The sequence below is a fragment of the Carettochelys insculpta genome, chromosome 8, assembly GCF_033958435.1.
Source record: "Carettochelys insculpta isolate YL-2023 chromosome 8, ASM3395843v1, whole genome shotgun sequence".
In the NCBI taxonomy this organism is placed as follows: Eukaryota; Metazoa; Chordata; order Testudines; family Carettochelyidae; genus Carettochelys; species Carettochelys insculpta.
In genome coordinates, this window is record NC_134144.1 from 41,251,586 (window position 1) to 41,270,625 (window position 19,040).

At 42.0% G+C, this 19,040-nt stretch overlaps 1 protein-coding gene across 2 annotated transcripts in view; it reads left to right on the plus strand.

Moving 5' to 3' along the window:
- FIGN (fidgetin, microtubule severing factor) overlaps positions 1–19,040 on the plus strand; it is a 131,389-nt gene that overhangs the window by 47,275 nt on the left and 65,074 nt on the right. The window contains exon 3 of one of the 2 annotated variants that reach the window (XR_012646423.1): positions 13,233–13,251. The exons of the other annotated variant lie outside the window; for it this stretch is intronic. The gene's annotated coding sequence lies outside the window, so the exon portion shown is untranslated. Of the gene's footprint in view, positions 1–13,232; positions 13,252–19,040 lie in introns of those variants that run through there. 2 annotated transcript variants of the gene reach the window in all.

The following is a 19,040-nucleotide window of genomic DNA, read 5'->3' on the forward strand; positions in this document are numbered from 1 at the left end:
GTATGTGTGTGTGAATTAGATCATATATTGCACTTAAATACCATGATGATGGGTGCTGTATAAATATACATGTTTGTATGTATTTGTATCTGTAGATATTGATATGGATCAAAACACTGAACTGCTTACATGGTCTTTTTGTGGTACTGTTTCTTTGCTCATAATGTGGTTGGTTTTGTATGCCACAGGCAGCATTGCAGTTCTAGGATATCAACTAAAATAGTCAAATTTAACTTATCATTGCTATGGACTGATGATTGAGGATGGGTGAATGGGTTTATTTAAGTGAAAAAATGACCTGATATTTCCCCTTATTGAGACCATTTTGTAAGTCCCAAAGGGTCCGGTTAAACAGCTCACCTTCAACGTTCTTCCAAAATTCTATAAGGAAACCCTACATGTTCCTGATAGATAAGTGAGCCATGGTTTGCATTTTTGTTTCATTTTGGCATGTGTGGAGAAGTGCAGGCAACAAACTGTTTCCTGAAGGGGAGATGCATCTGAAAATGGAAGTGAGAAGTCTTCAGTCATGCTACAGTGGAGTTACCTTCAGGTGGGAGGGGTTTGTGACCAGCTTTTGCATTAAATCTCTTCTGCTTTTGGGTGCTTATCTGAAGCAAACTTGTGAGCATTTTAAAGTTTGCTTATTGCTAATGGTTGCTATGACTAATTCTACCACAAAAAGAATGCATAACCAAAATATGCAGGAGAAGGAGACCACCTAGGAATTCTAGATGGACTCTAACGATTGGTTAAAATAGTCTGGTCAGTGAATCTGTGTGGAGAATAGAGAAATGCATTTATAGTATGGATATGTGAATCTGGACTAGTGAAAAGAATGTGGGATACTCAATTCTCTCTCCGTGAGACATTGATCTGCTGCACATAACTAGTATTTTATTGGGCAAAATTTAGCTGTTTTCAGCATCTATGCTCTAACATTTCGCTTTTACTCTACCATTCGCAAGCATGGATCTGCTTTTTTTCTGTATTTAATATAACAGACCCACCTAAAAGATGGATTTGGGAGTCCTTCTCATCTTTATAAATCATTGTCTGAAATAGGTGACTCTTGAGACAACTTTATGACCCTTTTACTGAAATAATTGATGTTCTTGAACTGCCTCAGGTATACAGCCAAAATAACTTGCCTTTTTTTTTTAAAATGTGTCTTTTATGTTGGATACACTGTTTCACTCATTCATATATGTAAAGGCAAACTCTGTCACTGTAGGACCATTTGGTTTTGTGACATACCCCAGGGGATCATAGGCCCATAAACCAGTGAGTGGATTATGTAATGCTGTGTAAACTCTGTATCTTTATCTGTGCTGGATACAATTCTGACTCTGTATTTTATGCCCCTTAACTGTTTCAGAACATCACGTGTGAGAGAACACACCAAAATGGAAATTGCTTGTATAAGAGTTGGCAGTAAATATTGATTAGGTGCAGTGCATTGTTGGATTCCTAGTGTTTTAGAATGTTCCCAATTCTCTTGGCTTAATCAATCCTGTAAATATCCACTGCATTTCCTTGTCATAAATTTGTTGGATTTTTTTGCCAGTTGGGCCCTGCAGCTTCTGTGTTTTATTCATTACAAATGCTAGTCACAGTTACTTAAGGGGACCCTGTAACAAGATTAGAATTTTTTTTCCTAGATATCTAGGCTGCTTTCGGAAGGGGTGTGTAAATGGCCCAGATCCGAACTGGTTAATAAGGTACTGATATGACTATTCAGCACCTCATTAGCATAATGGTGGCCAGTCGTGCAAACTGGCCATGTAGACGCAGGCACTTTGAAATTCCCTTATTCCCAAAATGAATTCTGAATAAGGGAGTTTCAAAGTCTGGGGTTTATTTCAAAGTGCCTGCATCTACATGGCCAGTTTGCATTTCCAAAGCAGCACTTTCAAAGCACAACTAGCTGCCATTATGCTAATGAGGTGCTGAATATTCATATCAGCGCCTCATTAACCAGTTCCAATATGTGTCATTTATATGCCCCTTCTGAAAGGGAGGAGTAGTATACACATGGCCCTAGAGCAATGCACATGATGCAAATACCAGTACTTCAGTACAGAGTCTTATATATGAGTTTAACCAATGACTGTTTGGGGTTAAGTGGACAAGAGCTGAATGAAACAAATTCCTTCAAGTGTCATTGTATTGAAGCAGCATACAGTGTTGCAAGGGAAGGGGTCAGCAACCTTTCTGAGGTAGAGTGCTGAAATTTGACCTTTTTGACCTACTAGGTACAGTCCAAGTGCTGGTGATACTTTTTAAAGACACTAATAGTCCCCCTTAAAATAGCTTCAGTAATAAATTAAGATGAAGAGCTTTACTGTGTGGGTGGTGATTGGTAGCATCAGCTGGTCTTCTGTTAATCCACAGCTGGCATGGCTTTGAGCAAGCTCCTGGCCACATGGGGAGGAGGGGCAGGGCTGAGCTCCGACCTTGTGTGCCAATGTAAACTGGGTCGTGTGCCACTCCTGGCCCCTGTGCCGGGGGTTGCTGACCGCTGGTGTAGAGTAATGCCTTTGTTTTGGAATCTGATGCTTGTTTGGATAGGAGGCTCCTCATGTGAAATTATTGGCAAATAAAGGTCCAGCTCTAGACCAAATGGTGCCCCAGGAACATCTTTGGTGCCCCTCCTCCATTTGTTAAACTTTGAAAACCTTATTTTTTTATTACATTTTTAGCCCGTTTCATGACTTTGATGTAGAATTTGCATGCATGCTTTATCCCTGTCATATAAGATAATACATTTGCGTGCTAGAAGCTGCAAATCTGTATTTATTCATGCCATACGTAAGCAAATAAAAATGTGTTGCCTATAATGTTATAAAAACTTAAATTTTTGAGAATAATTGCATAGATAAGAGTTTGATAGATACCAAACCTCAAAGAGAAGTTATCCAGCAATTCTTGAAATAAATTTTCACCATACTTCAAGTATTGTGGCACAGTTGCTATCAACTGCTTGTCCACATTACATTTCATTAATAGGTTTCTTGGGCTATGAGGACTAGGGAAAGCCTTTCGTAAAATGGTGGGCTATAGTTTTGTAATAAGGTGGATGAAGATGAGTTGTAGCCTTGTAGCTAATACAAGGTAATCAGAATGTAAATAGTGGTGAAGTAGGCGACTGTGAATCTTGTATGTTGCTTGCAGTTGCAAATTGTTTTGTTTGCTTTTTAGATCAGTGTTTCCACAGAACTGCACATTCAAATGTTGACCTGGTATGAACAGATATCAGTGATATTTTTATGCTTCCTCCTTTTGAATATTGCATTCTGGATCATTTTCTGCTCTTTTATCCTTCTGTCATGTGGCTTTTTAAATCTCATGCTATTAAGCAGCTGATAGATCTCACCAGCAATCGTGGCTCCCTATTTAGTCGTTCTTTAGTCATACAATCCTGTCTACAATATATGCGGCTCTGGTGAATCTTGTACATTGCTGGCCATTTGCCAGGCTTACAGTTTTGAGGTGATGATAAACCGTGCATTTCCCCAAGGGTATGTCTGAATTAGTTTTAAATGGTGATTTTGCGAACGTTGTTCCTCTGAGATGGCAAGAGAGACCAAGGTCCAGACCCCTGGCTGGGGCAGAGGAGTGCACACTATGTTTTGCAGGAAGGAGCATGCAATGTAGGTTTGTAAACTCGCCTCAACTTGAGTTGGCTGGCAGGGGGTGGTCTGTCCTCCTTGTGTAAGTTAGAGCAGCCCTTATGTTAGCTTCCAGTGGTCCCATTATGGCCCATTGTGAGGCCAGTATGACAGATGAGGATCAATGGGGTATGGGAAAGCCTCAGTCATGTTCGCTACAACACTAGCAGAAAGGCAAAACAGCATAGGAGCTGCTATCCTGGCTCTGCCCTAAGGTCATTCACCTGTGGCCAGGTCTGCTGGGAATATAGCATGAAGTGGGTACAAGGTATCCTAAGATCTGGGTCCAAGATTTAGCATTGCTACAAAATAGTGTGTGATTAGAATAACCAATAGCACTTCTGGTAGGCACCACATTATTCTGAAGTTATACACAAAATGAGGCATTCCAAATGACAGAGCAAGAATTGTGAATACTGAGTCACCTATAAAATAGAGAATAAGAATACTGTTGCCAGTTTTACTGATCAAAATTAAAATTTTTTTCATAAGCTGTTTCTGAAATGGGTGGCTCTTCACCCCACTGGTGATCATAAAACTATAGCAAACCAACACACAGTCTTGAGTGCTCTGGAAAATTTGTCCCTCACCAACAGAAGCTGGTCCAGTAAAAGATATAACCTCACCCACCTTGTTTCTCTAACATCCTGGGACTGACACAGCCGAAAAACACTGCATACATCATCTTAGGAGTCCAGCTCATTGATTTTGTGTGTGTGCGCGCGCGCGTGTGCGCACGAGCGTTTGTGTGTCTGCACACGCACGTGGCATGTCCCAGTTCAAACAAAAGAATCTCAGTTCATGCACACAAGATTAAATACAAATGGTTTTTAAATAGTAGCCAAAGAACCTTCCTTCACCACAATTACAATTTCACTCTTTCTGAGCTACCCATTCCACAACCAACCTAAGGCAAAAGTCAGGAGATGCAGTGGGCCCTCTGCAACACACTAGTGATCAACACTCTTTGGCTCCTTTGCCTGGTAAGGGAAGTGAATTAAAACTGGAGACCCTCTGTCAATAACATTATTCCCTTTGGTGATTACGACTGCCAATCTGAAAGACTCATCAAATTTTGCTTGGCAATACATAGGGTGACCAATCCAGATAATGAACAACGTATTGTTGTTATATGTTACGGTTGTTTAAAATTAAGTGTGTCTTTAGAGTGGAGAGGATGGTAGGATGGGCAATAAAGGGATGCTATTCGTTTAGTAAGCATGCTTATCAGCACGTGTTTATTGGGGTCCAAAAACTGGTGCTTATGGTGAGGGGCGAATGAGCGGGTCTGGAGTTTCCCTGGATCCTAATAATAACTATGTTCCTCGGTAAACTTTTTGCAGTAGTTTTTAATTTCTGTTTTCAGGGACTAGAACTAGAAAGTGTAGGTTTAGAAGCTGCCTCTCTGGAGTGTTAGTTTTATTTAAAAAAATAAAAAGTTCTTAAGGGAAAGTATTTTTCCTCTGATATACAGAAACGTGGGGGAAGAGTTTCAGTTTTTTCCATTTAACTAAAATGTAAATAGTATGTAAACCTTCCATGGCACTGCTAGCTATTATCCTTTGGTCCAGGTGCTAAGGCCTGGATTTGATCCTTTAATAAGCTCTGCACAAGCAGAGGTAATTGCTGCTTAGTTCTAAGGTTTTAATTTTGCTTTTCTTTCAGCTTGATCCTCTAAGTGTTGAGAGGAGGAAATTGGAAAATGCTGTTATTTCTCTGTAACCATATTAAGTTCAATTTCTGTTGGAAAAATGAGAAAATAAGAGCAGTTAAAATACAATCAACATGATTTTCATTTTCTCATATTTTTAAGTTTTTTCTCTTTGAGGCTAGCCCGCTGTATCACTTTGGGGGTGCAGGAAGACTGGCTCAAACACCCCTGTTCATGAGTTAGGGAAGGAGTGTGCAAAGTGTGGGGGACATGTGAAATTTCATAAGTGAGGTGCAGCATGATCCTCTGCTGCCTCCCTCTGTGGCCTCCAATGCCCAGGGAGCATGGTGCGTCACTTGTGGGAGACTGCTGCTCACTTCTGGGGTTTGGATTACGTGATAGGTTGAGGGGAGGAGGCTGCTAATTGCAGGGATGAAAAGTGGGGCCCGACATAAAAGTTTGCTCACCTTTCAGCTAAGGGATTCTTTAGCCCTAGCTATCTTATCTATCTACATAGATATATATATAATATAAATTATTCCACTTCTGTACCTCCTTTCCTCAAAGTATTTCACATTCATTAATTCACTAGCCCTTAACACATCTGTTATTCTGCAGGTGGATAGTCAAGAAACAAGAGACCAGGGTACCATTTTCAAAAATACTTCTTGTTTTGTGTTCCGAACTGAGGATATCTCAGGTCTGACTCAGTGCTTGCCTAAGGCTAGAATAAATTTTTTTTTTCCTGAAGTGAGTTAGCTCGCACTCATTAACCTTTCAAAAATGTTAGTGTGGACAGGGCAAAAGCGTGTGTGTGTGTGGTGGGTTTTTTTTCTGTTCTTTTTAACATCTCTGACAGTTAATGTGAATTTCAGAGAGGCTAAATAGACCTTATCTATATTCTTTAAAGCATGTTGGTTAAAATGCTGAGCTAACATGTTTCAAAAATACATCTTTCATTTTATGCTAGACCACCCCTCAAAGAATTGCTGCACTCCCACTGGCTTTGTCTTCATATGGGGAAAAAAAGAGAACATTTTCTTATCACAAGTTAGCCAACATGAGGTAAATAAGAGAACGTAAAATCCTAGTGAAGACATTGTAATTTTTCTGTGTATTAGAAGGTTAAAGTAAAGACCCACCACCATGAAAACTACAAACTGCAATTTTTTCACTAGGGTTTTGTTTTGTGTTGATTGCCTAGTTAGCTAACAATGTCATGGATAAGTGCCCACCTTTTATTCTTAGCTGAAAACTCTCTCCTCTCAAGGTCAACAGTTGCTCTGGGTGCTCCACAATGTTGATAATCAAACCTGAGTCATATAAAACTGATATATATTTCTTAAACCTTTTTCTTTTAGTTATGTATTTTCATAAATGCATGAAGCCTGCACATTAAAATGTACTGTTATTAATATAAAAGAAAGTTTTTATGTGGGGGCCAAGAATCAATATCAGTCTTTTTTTATTATGTATTTAATGTGATCATTCTTAGATTTGATTTTTTTTTTTTTTTTTAAATTGAAGGGTCTTATAAGGTACTGTAGATATTCAGTGAGACCGCTCTCAAAAGAAACATACAGCTGGGGCATTGACTGAACTCTTTGTATCATTTTCAAGAAACTAGAAAATTTGCAAACTATCAAAAAGTTAAGGTAACTTAGAACAGGCAATATATTAAAGTGTCAAAAAAAGCTTTAAAATATATTTAAAAAGTCACTTCTTATAAGTAATAAGGCAAAACCGTAGTCCTGTATGTGTCAATAAAGATTGTTGAGTTAATGCCATTTCCTTATTGTACTGCAAAAAGAACTATGGAGGGTTTATGAACTGAATATATTTATTTGCCTTTCTGCAATCTAGGATGATAATCCTGTTATAAATGTGTGAATGTCTGAAGTAGAGAAGTTTGGGTTTACACTAGTTATCAGAGAAGGTCTACCAGCCAAAGAGTCAGAACACTTGGCATGACAAGACATTTTTACAAGTGCATAAATATTAAGTATCTAATTGGCTTCAGTATCAAACTTTATGATGGGGGGATTTAATATATATATAAAATATAAAAAACACACAAACCCACTCTCCATTTCAGTCTTCAGGAAGGCTGCTAATATTTTTCCTTCAGAGACTGAAATGCTCAAGGTACTAGAACTAGATTTATTGCTTTTTAAAATTTTACATGACTTCTTAAGGATATGTCCATAATGCAAGCACAGCATATGTAATTTTAAAAGAAAGTAAGAAATCATCTTGCTGTAGCTTGTTTTTGTTTTTTAAAATGTTTGTTTAAGTAGTTAACCTAGTCTGATAGAGTAAGGGAAAGAAAACCGGCTTAGTATTTGTGCTTTGCTTTGTACTTCTGTTGCTTGAGTCTCCTCTGAAAACTACCTATGCTAATAAAACCAGATACAATATTTACATTTCCTGGTACTTTTACAATGACTTCTATTGCTTTAAATTATTTGTGTGTCCTGCTGTGTATGCCATTGTCAGGGTATGGATGGTACAACTGCTAGGGCTTGTCTACACTACCACCTTCTTTCGAAGGAAGGATGGTAGTTAAAGTGTTGGAAGTTGACTAACAAAGTACTGCGCTGTATATGCAGCACTTCATTAAGCAAATTCCCCCCTGGGGCAACTTTGAAGTACCGGTACACATCTAGCCGCGGCTCACCTGCCAGTACTTCGAAGTGCCGGGGCAACTTTGAAGTCCCTTTACTCCTCAATTTGAGGCTAAATAGGCTTTATCTATATTCTTTAAAGCATGTTGGTTAAAATGCTGAACTAACATGTTTCAAAAATACATCTTTCATTTTACGCTAGACCACCCCTCAAAGAATTGCTGCACTCCCACCGGTTAACTACTTAGCCTCTCATTTTGAGGAGTAAAGGGACTTCAAAGTTGCCCTGGCACTTGGAAGTACCAGCGGGTGAGCCGTGGCTAGACGTGTGCCGGTACTTCGAAGTTGCCGCTGGGGGGGGCGGGGGGGGGGAATTTGGTTAATGAAGTGCTGCCTATGCATGGCAGCACTTCATTAGTAAGCTCCCGACACCCTAATTATCATTCTTCCTTCGAAGGAAGGTGGTAGTGTAGACAAGCCCATTGTGACCTACTTGAGCATAAAAAGGAAGCTTATGTTTATGTTCATTCTATTATGTGTTGAATATAAATTAATATGTATGTGTGCATAACATTCATATTTAGGTAATAGATAACCACTCTCACATGGTTTATGAGGAAAAATCCTTTTATACCATGTTCTTAAATAAACACCATCAACCTGAAAATACTTTCTTCTGAAAATGTTTGAACCTGTCGTGGTTATAAGCACTACATAAGATTACTGTAACTGCTAGATCTAGAGATTTGAAAAGGGACATTTTTCTGAGTTTGTTTACTTTGTGCATTTGATGATTTTTTGTGTCAAGTCTTAAGCCCAATAAAGTCAGTAGGAAATCTTCCATTAAGTTCAGTAAGTCCAGGGTTGCACACTTTAGGTATTGTCAGTTATGCAGATGGTTAACCATACTTTCTGTCTCATGCACTAGCATGATATCTTTTACTTCATCTTCTATGCTGGATGGAGCTCATGTACAAGCTGTTTCCCAGGCTCTTCAGAAAATTCTTTAGTGGCAAGAGCAGTTCAGTTGAAGTTGAATAGCTCTCAGACAGGTGTGTGCGCACAGGAACAGAAGAGGATGCTTGGTGGCATGGCTCTCGAGGCTTTTCTAGTATCGGAGGGGTAGCCGTGTTAGTCTGGATCTGTAACAGCAACGAAGGGTCCTGTGGCACCTTATAGACTAACAGAATAGTTTTGAGCATGAGTTTTTGTGAGCACAGACTCACCTTCTAGTGTCAACACAGAAGCAGAAAACCCTTTCCATTCTTTTACAGGTGTAAAGAAGTAAGTTCCAGGACATGCCATTCTTAAACTGATGGATTGCTTTAAACAGGGAAATCTAAATTCTCACCTGCATTCTCACCTGTTGATATAGAGTATCATAAACCCATCAGACACCTTAAATGTTACCTTGTCAGTGGCAATACTCTCTGTCCTGTTCCCACTGATAAGCATTGTCAACAAAGTGGTCTGAGTTTACATTTTGCAGCTGGACTTTGAAGCTGAATTATGTGACAAAGGCAATGGTGCAGAATGGTAATTGCAGTCTTCCCATGTTCTGGTCCCTGCAAAAGGAGGCTACCTGTCCCAAGCACTGGGAACTGTTTTGGGGAGTAAGGAGAAAACTATATGGCTGTACTAGGGCAGACTGCAACAAAGCCCATGTCTGGGTACATTAGAAAGCCTCTCAATTGTTGTGCATTGTGAAGTGAATAATTTTGTCTGCTCTTCATTTTGATGTACTAGAGAGTAACTGCACAATTGCTCATACTTTTCTAAAGAGTACCACAATGGGAAATTTTCTCAAGCTCGGGGACCTCAGGAAAGTTAATGTTAAAATACCTTGTTCAAACCCTATTTTTATTTTATTTTTCTCTGTCTTTTACCTTTTGAATACTGCCCCTCTCTCTGCATCTGCTTCAGAAGCCCCGTAAAGTTGGTTGTGACGGGTTCTGTAATTTTTAGAAATAGCACAAGTGCAGTACTTTTGCTTCATAAAAATGTATTCATGGCAGTAAGGAGCTATGAAATCCAGCGAAGAAGATTTTAATACAAAATTCTTCAGAAAGCTAAACTTGTGATAAGTTCAATGACACTTTATGTATTACTGAATTACTTTTGGCTAAGATACCACAAATTTCCTCTAGCTTTATGTGAAACTAGCAGCTGTACCCAGCATTGCTCGGGCCCTTAACTGTAGTAATGGGTATATGGGGGTTTTGGAAATTAAAAGGAACATTTACATAATATATAGAAATGATTGTATTGGGCAGGTGGATGGGGGAGTGGGCTCAGGGCAGGGAATGGAGGGTGCAGGAGTCAGGGAACGCCTTGGGGGGCTCAGGATGTGGTGTTGGGTGTGGGGTGCTTTGGCAAAGGGATGGGGATGCAGGACTGAGGGCAGGGGGTTGCAAGGCTGGGGTCGCTCAGGGAAGGGCGGAAGGTCCTGGAGTGAGGGCAGTGGGTGGGTGACTCAAGTCAGGGGGTTGGGTGTGCTGGGGGGACTCAAGGCAGGTGGTGGAAATGGAGAACTCAGGGCAGGGAGTGGGAGTGGATGAGTGAGGGCAGAGGTTGGGGGCTCACAGTAGGGGACATGGGCTGCAGGACAGGGAGTTGGGTAAGTGGTGGGGCTTCAGGAAGGAGTGGGTGCAAGAATCAGGGTGTGGCGTGGGAGGCTCAGTGCAAGCGGGGGAGGGCTCATTGGGGATGGCGAAGGTGACACTGGTTGCGGGGTGGGGGACAAAGCTTTGCTGCCTGGCCCCTGCATCTCCTTGGGGGAGGAGGAGGTGGGACAGCAGTTCCCAGCCCTGGCACCTCCTTTTAGGGGGTGGGAAGGGAAGCTGGGAGCAGCCCCAGTTCCTAGCACTGGTTCTTCTCAGGGTTGGTGGGGGAGGCAGGCCAGGCTGTGATTTCTATCATGGGCTGTGCTCTGGGGGTGGGCCACAGTTCCTAGCCCCCCAACTGATCCACGGGGTGTCCTGGAGTGAGGGCAGAGAGTGGGTGACTTCGGCCATGGTGGTGATGGTGGGGGGGGCCTCCAACCGGAGCTCCAGAAACGGGGGGGCAGGCCAGGGTTTCCAGCTCCAGCATCTTCAGGGAAGTGGGGCTGTGCTGTGCACCCAGTGGGTGATTCCAGGGGGCTGGGGCAGGGGGGACTGGGGCCATTAGGGTGACCCCTGTCTGGTTCTGCATGTGAGGATTGGGGAGGAGGGTTTGGAATGAGGGGGCACTTACCCTCTCTGGTGGCTTTTAGGGTCGAGAGCTCTGTTCCCAGCTGGCTACCGTTTTGTTGTTGCAGCCACCCCCAGTGGTCAATCTGCAATATTGCAGTTTCCTGCACTCACTGCCCACAGACATGAGTGTGAAATTTGTCTTCCTTACTTTTCGTGCCCTTCCCTTTCCAGCTTCTAGAATTGATCTGATTCCAGGCACTTCCCATTTTCCTGCTACATTCACCCCGATCTTTCTTTTAAGTTAAGGTCAGAGGAAGCTGCATACCGAATTTGGTGGTGGTGGTCCTAGTTCTTATGGTTTAGGATTAGTTCTTGAACAAATGCACTCACAGCCTCACTCTTTGATATATTTTATATATTAGAAACCTGGGGGTGGGGAGTGGGGGCTTCCTTTCTTGGTGCCAGCCTGAGCTATGGCAGTGGGGTCTGGGCCAGGCTTGCTGGCCCTGGCATCTATGGAGAGGCAGAACTGTGCTATGTTGCTGGTGAGTTATGTATATGTACTGGCAGCAGAAGTACATCGCCCTCATACATGCAAAGTTACACTCTAGGTGGTTTTCTCAACATTGCAGAAGTTGCCCAGAAAGTTACTCTTCAAATTTTGGCTACTTTCCACTGACCTCCGTGTCTAGTATGCACACGTAGATACGTAGATTCCCCCAGATACATTCCACAAGACTGCAAAGGTGAGGAAAACTGTCAGATTTCACAGTTCTTTACTACTCCAGTATCTTGAGATTGTTGCTTAAAATCAGATCTTTTTTGATCTTTTAAAAAGCGAATCGCAAATAAGCCACCTACCAAAAAATGACAGCGAAAGAGGAAGTACAAAAGGCATCCAAAAGCATTAATTTTAATGGGATCATCTGAAAAGAGCAATGTGCACAATATGGACAATGTAGTTCAGTTCAGCTAATTTTATGATTTTGAACATCTCCAGTTGCTTGTGAAGAGTATATGCCAATATGAGAAGGGTAGCATGGTATAAAATACTGGGGTTACAAGATCTTTCATTGACTTGATCAGATTGACCTTTATGATCCATAAAACAGTGTGACACACAAAATGACAGACTCTAGAGGATCTCTGTCTGTCACTGAAGAATTAATCACGATAGTGGAGAACAAACTGAAAGCCCGCACTTAACATGCAGCAGGGATAACAACCTTGGTACTGTAGTCCTCTAAATCTTTCTCAAGGAAGATCGGCAGCTGCAGGTTGCAACTGCTCTTGGAAGCAGATGGATTAGGGCTGACTGTTTTTCTTCTTTGCCCTTCCCAAGAGGGGACGCGGATCTTGACAAACTGATAAATTGCAATGTTGAAGCCCATCCACAGCAGAAGTTGATTGTTTTCTGGGCTTGTTGCTGTTAGGCTGTGTCTACACTTACCCCCAGCTTCTAAGCAGGCATGTTAATCAGGACGATGGGAGATTTCTAATGAAGTGCTGCAGTGAATATGCAGCACTTCATTAGGCTAATTCTCCCCTGCGGCAACTTCGAAGTGCCAGCATGCATGTAGCCACAGGCACTTGGAAGTGCCCACGCTACTTTGAAGTGCCTTTAGTCCTCTAAATTTTGGGGCGTAAAAGCACTTTGAAGTAGCGCAGCACTTTGAAGTGCCCGCGGCTACACGCATGCTGGCACTTGGAAGTTTGACACTTCGAAGTTGCCGCAGGGGAGCGTTATCCTAACGAAGTGCTGCATATTCACCGCAGCACTTTTAGAAATCTCCCATCACTGTGATTAACATGCCCTCTTCAAAGTTGGGGGCAAGTGTAGACAAGCCCTTACCGAGCCATAAGCTAATATTGATATTTTGCAAAATTACCCTCCTACTTTCTTTTCTATATAAAGCACATACAAGCACATCAGTGCTGTGATGACTGTGTGTGGTCTGTCCATTCATTCCGCTCCCTCCCACTTTTCTAAACATGGATCTGAGGAAGCTACTTTTGTTGTACTACTGTCTGAATCCTCAGCTCCTGTTTCTCATGGGGATGAAGGCCAGAAGGGACCACTAGATTATCTACTCTCACCCACTGTATGTCACAGGTCACCAGCGACATCCAGCACCCTGGGCACTAAATCCAGCAAACCAAGGAGATGTAACCCACACGAGCATAGGCTATTATTATGTGCCATGGGAAGAGAATAGGAGGGTCCAAAGTGCTCCTGCTGTTTCTTATGCAAGCACTATAAGAGGAAGTTGGATTCAATGTAAGTATTTTTCTCCAGCAGTGCTAAGGGAATATTTCTCCTCCCCAAAAAGAATATGTATGGAGAAAAAAGGTTGGAGGTTACACTTCTGTGAATTGCCGACTTCATTTTAACCTTAAATGTTTAATTTTGCCCTTCCTATGGTGCTTCCTTAAAGGGCAGAGTGATATAGAACCGCGTGCGTGCGTGCACGCACCACACACACTGGAGGGCATGCCTTGGTTTCACAGACCTGCATCCGGTAAGACTTTCTTGTTTTGAAGGCTGGTTTTGAACACCATATCTTCTTAGTTAGGGGTCAAGGAAGACATAGATTTTTCTTGATTGGAGGGTAACAGTCTGGATACGTGGAGAACGGAGGAGGAAAAAGTGGGAACGCTTTGAATGGTGATTAGTTGTCATCCCGTTTATCAGAAGAAATGAGGAGGAGAAGCCGATTGTCTGCATTGTTGCAAGCAAACTATCTGGCAAATGGGATTATAATTTGCCTTTCTTTTCTTCATAAAACTCCCACGGTGCCATTGGTGTATTTTTTGTCTACAGATAAAAAGCTTAGCAAATATATACCTATGTGGAAACTGATGTGCACCGGAGGTCATTTACAGAGATGACATGCAATGAGTTCTTTGATTTCAGTGATAGTGATCATTGTCTGGTTACCACAAGCTGCTGCAGCATGGTGTGTAAAATTGCATGTAATGTCATGCCAGCTGGGAAAATAATGTGTTTCATAGTGTACACTCTGAGTGTGTGTGTACACTGATATATTATGGCTGTTTAAGTTTTGTTGACAAGCCAATTTCAATATTTTTAGAAAGATACCAGGAACATGAATTGTTCTGTTGTATGATACTGTGATAGTGTATCCAAGAGGTCTTTGCTCTTGAGAGAGGTACACTTAGAGGTAGCACAAGTGTTTGTATTACCATATGTAAGCTCACATGTTGCAGAAGATGCTAGTATAAAAACAATTTGAGTCTAGAAAACAAATGTTTATTGTGGGTGAATAATGTAAGAATTATGATGCGAAAAGGTCTCCTGGGCAAAAGAAGTTGAGCAACAGAAGAAAGATTTAAAGAATCTGTCTGTCTTGTTGACCTGTGGAAGCTGTAATAAAAATTGACTGACTTCTAATTAAAAGTTTATCAGCAGTATAGCACTCCTGCTTAAAAAAAGACAAATACTTGGATTTGACACAGCACTGATTTGTACCCACCCAGCTAGATAAAACAACACAAGAACTGGACCCAGAATCAGCATGTTTTGCTTTTAAATGTTACTTGATATATTGCAAAAATAAATCTATAATGTGATGTTATGTTGCATCACTTCAGCAGCTGATTGTCAGGTGATAGGAGTACATAAAGGAATTCATATGTATTTTTAGAGTGTTGTACAACTGTGATACAGCCAAGCAGATCAGACTGGTTTTTCAGGTACCAATTTATCTGTCCATCAAAATAACCTTGTTCTGTATATCTATGCTTTTAGTTTATCAACATTTTGACTGTGCCATGTGTGAATACATTCTTTGCAGGGGCCAAGCATAGTAGGCCGTATCTTAGTGCAGAAGGGATCATTCTCTATCTGGCTGGCAAAACAGTCATGGTGCCCAGAGCTTCTAAAGGCAAGTCACATTTAGTCTCAACTGCAGCAGTAGAACTCAACTCTGTCTCCAAAAAGGCTCTGTGACGGTGGCCAGATCTGAGTCCACAAATGTGAGAACTACAATAGCTGATCCGAAGTACCTGCATGATTCACTAGAGACTTGTCCTGAAATTTTCCGAATATGTTCCATGAGCTGTAAAGTGGAGAAGGTCTGCTTTTGATAAACATCATATGATGATGATAAATATTGTACTGTGGGAATATGGACTTGTGTATATGTAAATGCTATGACTAATGTAATTTTCCCCAGTATTTCAATACGCTGTATTTACACTGAATCAAGTTATGTTAATGCTACTTGTTGGCGTAAGTCATCTAATCTGTTGTGCTGATGGGAGAACATGATAATGGTTAAACAATACTTATAGAATTCAGCTTAGGTGGAAGGGTGTAGGGGCCTGGGGAATGCATTTCAGTGAGCTTCATCATCCTCACCTTTCCATGAGTTCCTCTGTGATTTTTTTTTTTTTCCTTTGAACGTCAGGCTGACCTGCCCCTGCTGGCTATCATACACTTGATACAGCCATGTTTCTCTTAGTGAAAACAGAGCCTTGTTTGCAAAGCCAAGAGCCATATTCCTTTCTCTTCTGGGCTACATCTACACTACAGTGATCCTTTGAAAGAAGTTGTTCTGGAAGATCTCTCCAAAAAAAAACCACCAACTTTCTAAAGAGCATGTCCATCCAAAAAAAAAAAAATCAAAATCAAAAAATCAATCTGCTCTTTCAATAGAGTGTGTCCACACAGCTCCTGCTCTTTTGAAAGCAGTTTGGGGATCGAAAAATCTGGGCCCCTGGAGCATCTACACACATTGTTTTCTGAAAGAATCTTTCATAAAATGGCGCTCTTCCTCATCTGGGAGAGGAAGAGCATTGCCAGAAAAAGTGCTGTGTTCTTTTGATTTCCGATTGAAAGAGCACATGTTGTATGTAGATGCTCCCTGGTTTCTTTTGTAAATGGCCTGTTTTTTACAAAAGAACTTGCTAGTGTAGATGCAGCCCTAGAGCGTTGGTGATGCCATCACTTGCAGATGAGAAAACTGTCCTAAATGGTTCATGGCAGAAACTAATTTAAATGTATTTAAAGAGACTAAACAAACTTTAAAACCAGAGGCCAAAAGTGCGTATGCTTTTTACATTTGTGCATTATGTTACTAATATATAGTCTCAAGCAGTAAAGTTTTAATATTTAATAAAAATAATTTCTTACTTCCCTTTTCAGCATTTTCAAAATAATTATTTCTTAAATTTGTATCACCCTGTTTTTAAAGCAGGAGTACTTAGTAGATTCATGCCGTAATCATTGCTGTCATGATGTAATGTAAACCTGTAATGGAAGTGCTATGAAAGTACATAGGACAGCAACAGTGCTGTGAAATAAATTCTTTAAAATCAATGTTGTTCAATGAATACTAATTGAATTATTAATGCTTGGATCAGGTTTTTCCCTGTTTGTGATTATTCAGCTTGTTGGAACTTGTTGGCTGCTGTATGTCTCCCTGTTGATGAAAGCCCTTTTTACATCTTGGTTTATTGGGCAATTTTTTATGCTTGTAGCTTGCACATCAGTAGGATGATATTATGGGGTTTTTTTTCATAAAATAATGTGGGAATTCTTCATAATAGCAAACAAAATGGGAAAAGAGTAAATTTTAAACATTTCTCTTAGTGAAAATAATCATATAGCCTATTGAATTGGAGTCCTTTGCTGAAGTTGAAAGATTTTTCTTTTTTGAGGCCCATACTTGTTAATTTCTTGCATTGTCTGAAGAAAGCTTGATAGCTAGCTGGAAAATTATTTTCTTACCTGATTCTTTGTTTCAGGCAATCACTTGCTTCAAAAAAAAAAAAAATCAGAATTTGCACATGAGAACTAGCAGGTAAGATCCCCCAGGAGGAAAACTGAAGGGAAAAAGGAGCTCAGAAGAGCTGGCTGTTTCCCAACAAGACAATAGGAAGGCACAACTGCAAATTGTCATGATGCAAAGAAAAGAGAGGAAGAGCTGTATGAGACCAATCTGACTCCATCACGAGTGCTTTAAAAACCTTCAAACCAAAAAAGAATCCATCAAAAAACGGAAAAAAAGAGGCAAATTGCTAAGTAGGAGGACAAAAGAATAGAGCAAATGGGTAGGAACGTAATCAGAAAGGCACAAGCCCAAACTGAGTAACAAGTAGCAAGGGATAGGAAACTCAAGAAGAAGAGGGCCTTTACATTTATTAAGGGTAAGACAAAGATGAAGGAAAATTTAGTTTCTCCATTTAGGAGGGAAGGGGACTGCAAGCCAAAATAAGCAAAGGTTAGCGGGTTAAAGATTATTTGTATAAGTTTGATGTGTTCACGTTGGCAGAGCCTGTTAAAATTCATCCTAGGGTTTGGATGGTACTCGCGAAAACTGTCTGGGAACCATCAGCTGTTACCTTTGAGAATTCCTAGAGGATCTCTGAAGACTGGAGTGGAGTAAAAATTGTACCTCTTTTTAAAAGGGAGAACAAAGAGAACCTTGGGAAGTATAATATCTAAAGCCACGGTGGGGAACCTATGGCCCACTCTCAGGAGTTGGCCTGCGAGGCTCAGGGCTCCCCACCCCCCACAGTGGGGCAAGCTGTGTTGGTGCTCCAGCCATTTGGGGGTCATCATTGGTGGAGCACCAGCACCAGCTCCCCACTATGGAGGTGGGGGCCAAGCCTTGCGGGCCTGATCAATGCAAGCTGTGTGCTGGATCCAGTGTGCTGGATCCAGCCTGCTGGCGCTGCCTGGCTGCCAGGAGGAAACAGTTCTCTGTGCTGCAGAGAAGCACTTCCTCCAGAGACCACCCCTGCTGCTTCCATTGGCCAGGAATCACAGCCATTAAGAGCGGCAGGGGCGGCTGCAGGAAGCACTTCCTTGCAGTATCCAGAGCTGCACGGAGCCACTTGCACTGTCCCAGGAGCTGTGCCTGGTATAATACTTCATCCCCTGCCCCTGCCCCACCCTTTCCCTTCCCAGGCCCTGCACGCCACTCCTGAACCCGCTTTCAGACATCCTATACCCACCTTCACACTGCACTTGCACCCCTTCCATTTCAGACCCTGCATCCTGACCCCCCATGCTGCTCCTGTACCCTACCACTTGCCCACACCCTACACCCCAACCCCAGACTGTTCCCTGGCACCCTCCTCCTGCACACTGAACCCCTCATTCTGTGCTACCCCAGAGTGTACGAGGGCCTTAAAAAATCTACTAGCCCTGGGGCACCAACGGGGTTATGCCAAGGGCCAGATTAAGCCCTGAGCCTCATGGCCGCCCCTCCTAGTCTCTTTCTGGGGCAGGAGCTTGAGGGAAGAGAGGTGAGTGTCTTTTTCTTCATTTGTCCTGCTTCTGAGTGGGTGCCGTATCCATGGGTTCCCCCCCCCCACCTTCTCACTTGGGAGCCAAGTCAGAGAGGGGTTTTTGTTTGTTGGTTTGTTTGTTGCCCTCAACTGATTTTTCAGCCAAAAAAGATTCCCCACCCCTGAGCTGAAGGATAATAGGATACTAAGGAATAGAGAGCTTGGATTTGTCCAGAGCAAATCATCCCAAATCACTGTACAGGTTGAACCTCTATGATCTGGAACCCCAGAGATCTGACTGGTTCTGGGCATGAGAATTTGCCAGACCATGTTAGGCCAATGTTGTCTGGCATATTGCCAACATTTCCACTGCTTACTGGGCTCTTAGAAGACATTTAGGGGTGCAGTGTTCTACCCCTGCACAGAACCCTCCCACTGTGGTACTGGAAAACCGTTATGCTGTACTTGCTACAGGAGATGAGTCGCCCAGTACAGAAGAGGAGAAGCCTCGTACCCCCGAGGCTGAGAAGTCTCCTGCCACCACTGCAAGAAGGAAACGCAGAGTAGTGGTGGTTGGAGACTCTCTTTTGAGGGGGACGGAGGCACCCATCTGTCGCCCTGACATTTCGTCTCAGGAGGTATGCTGCCTGCCTGGGGCCCATAT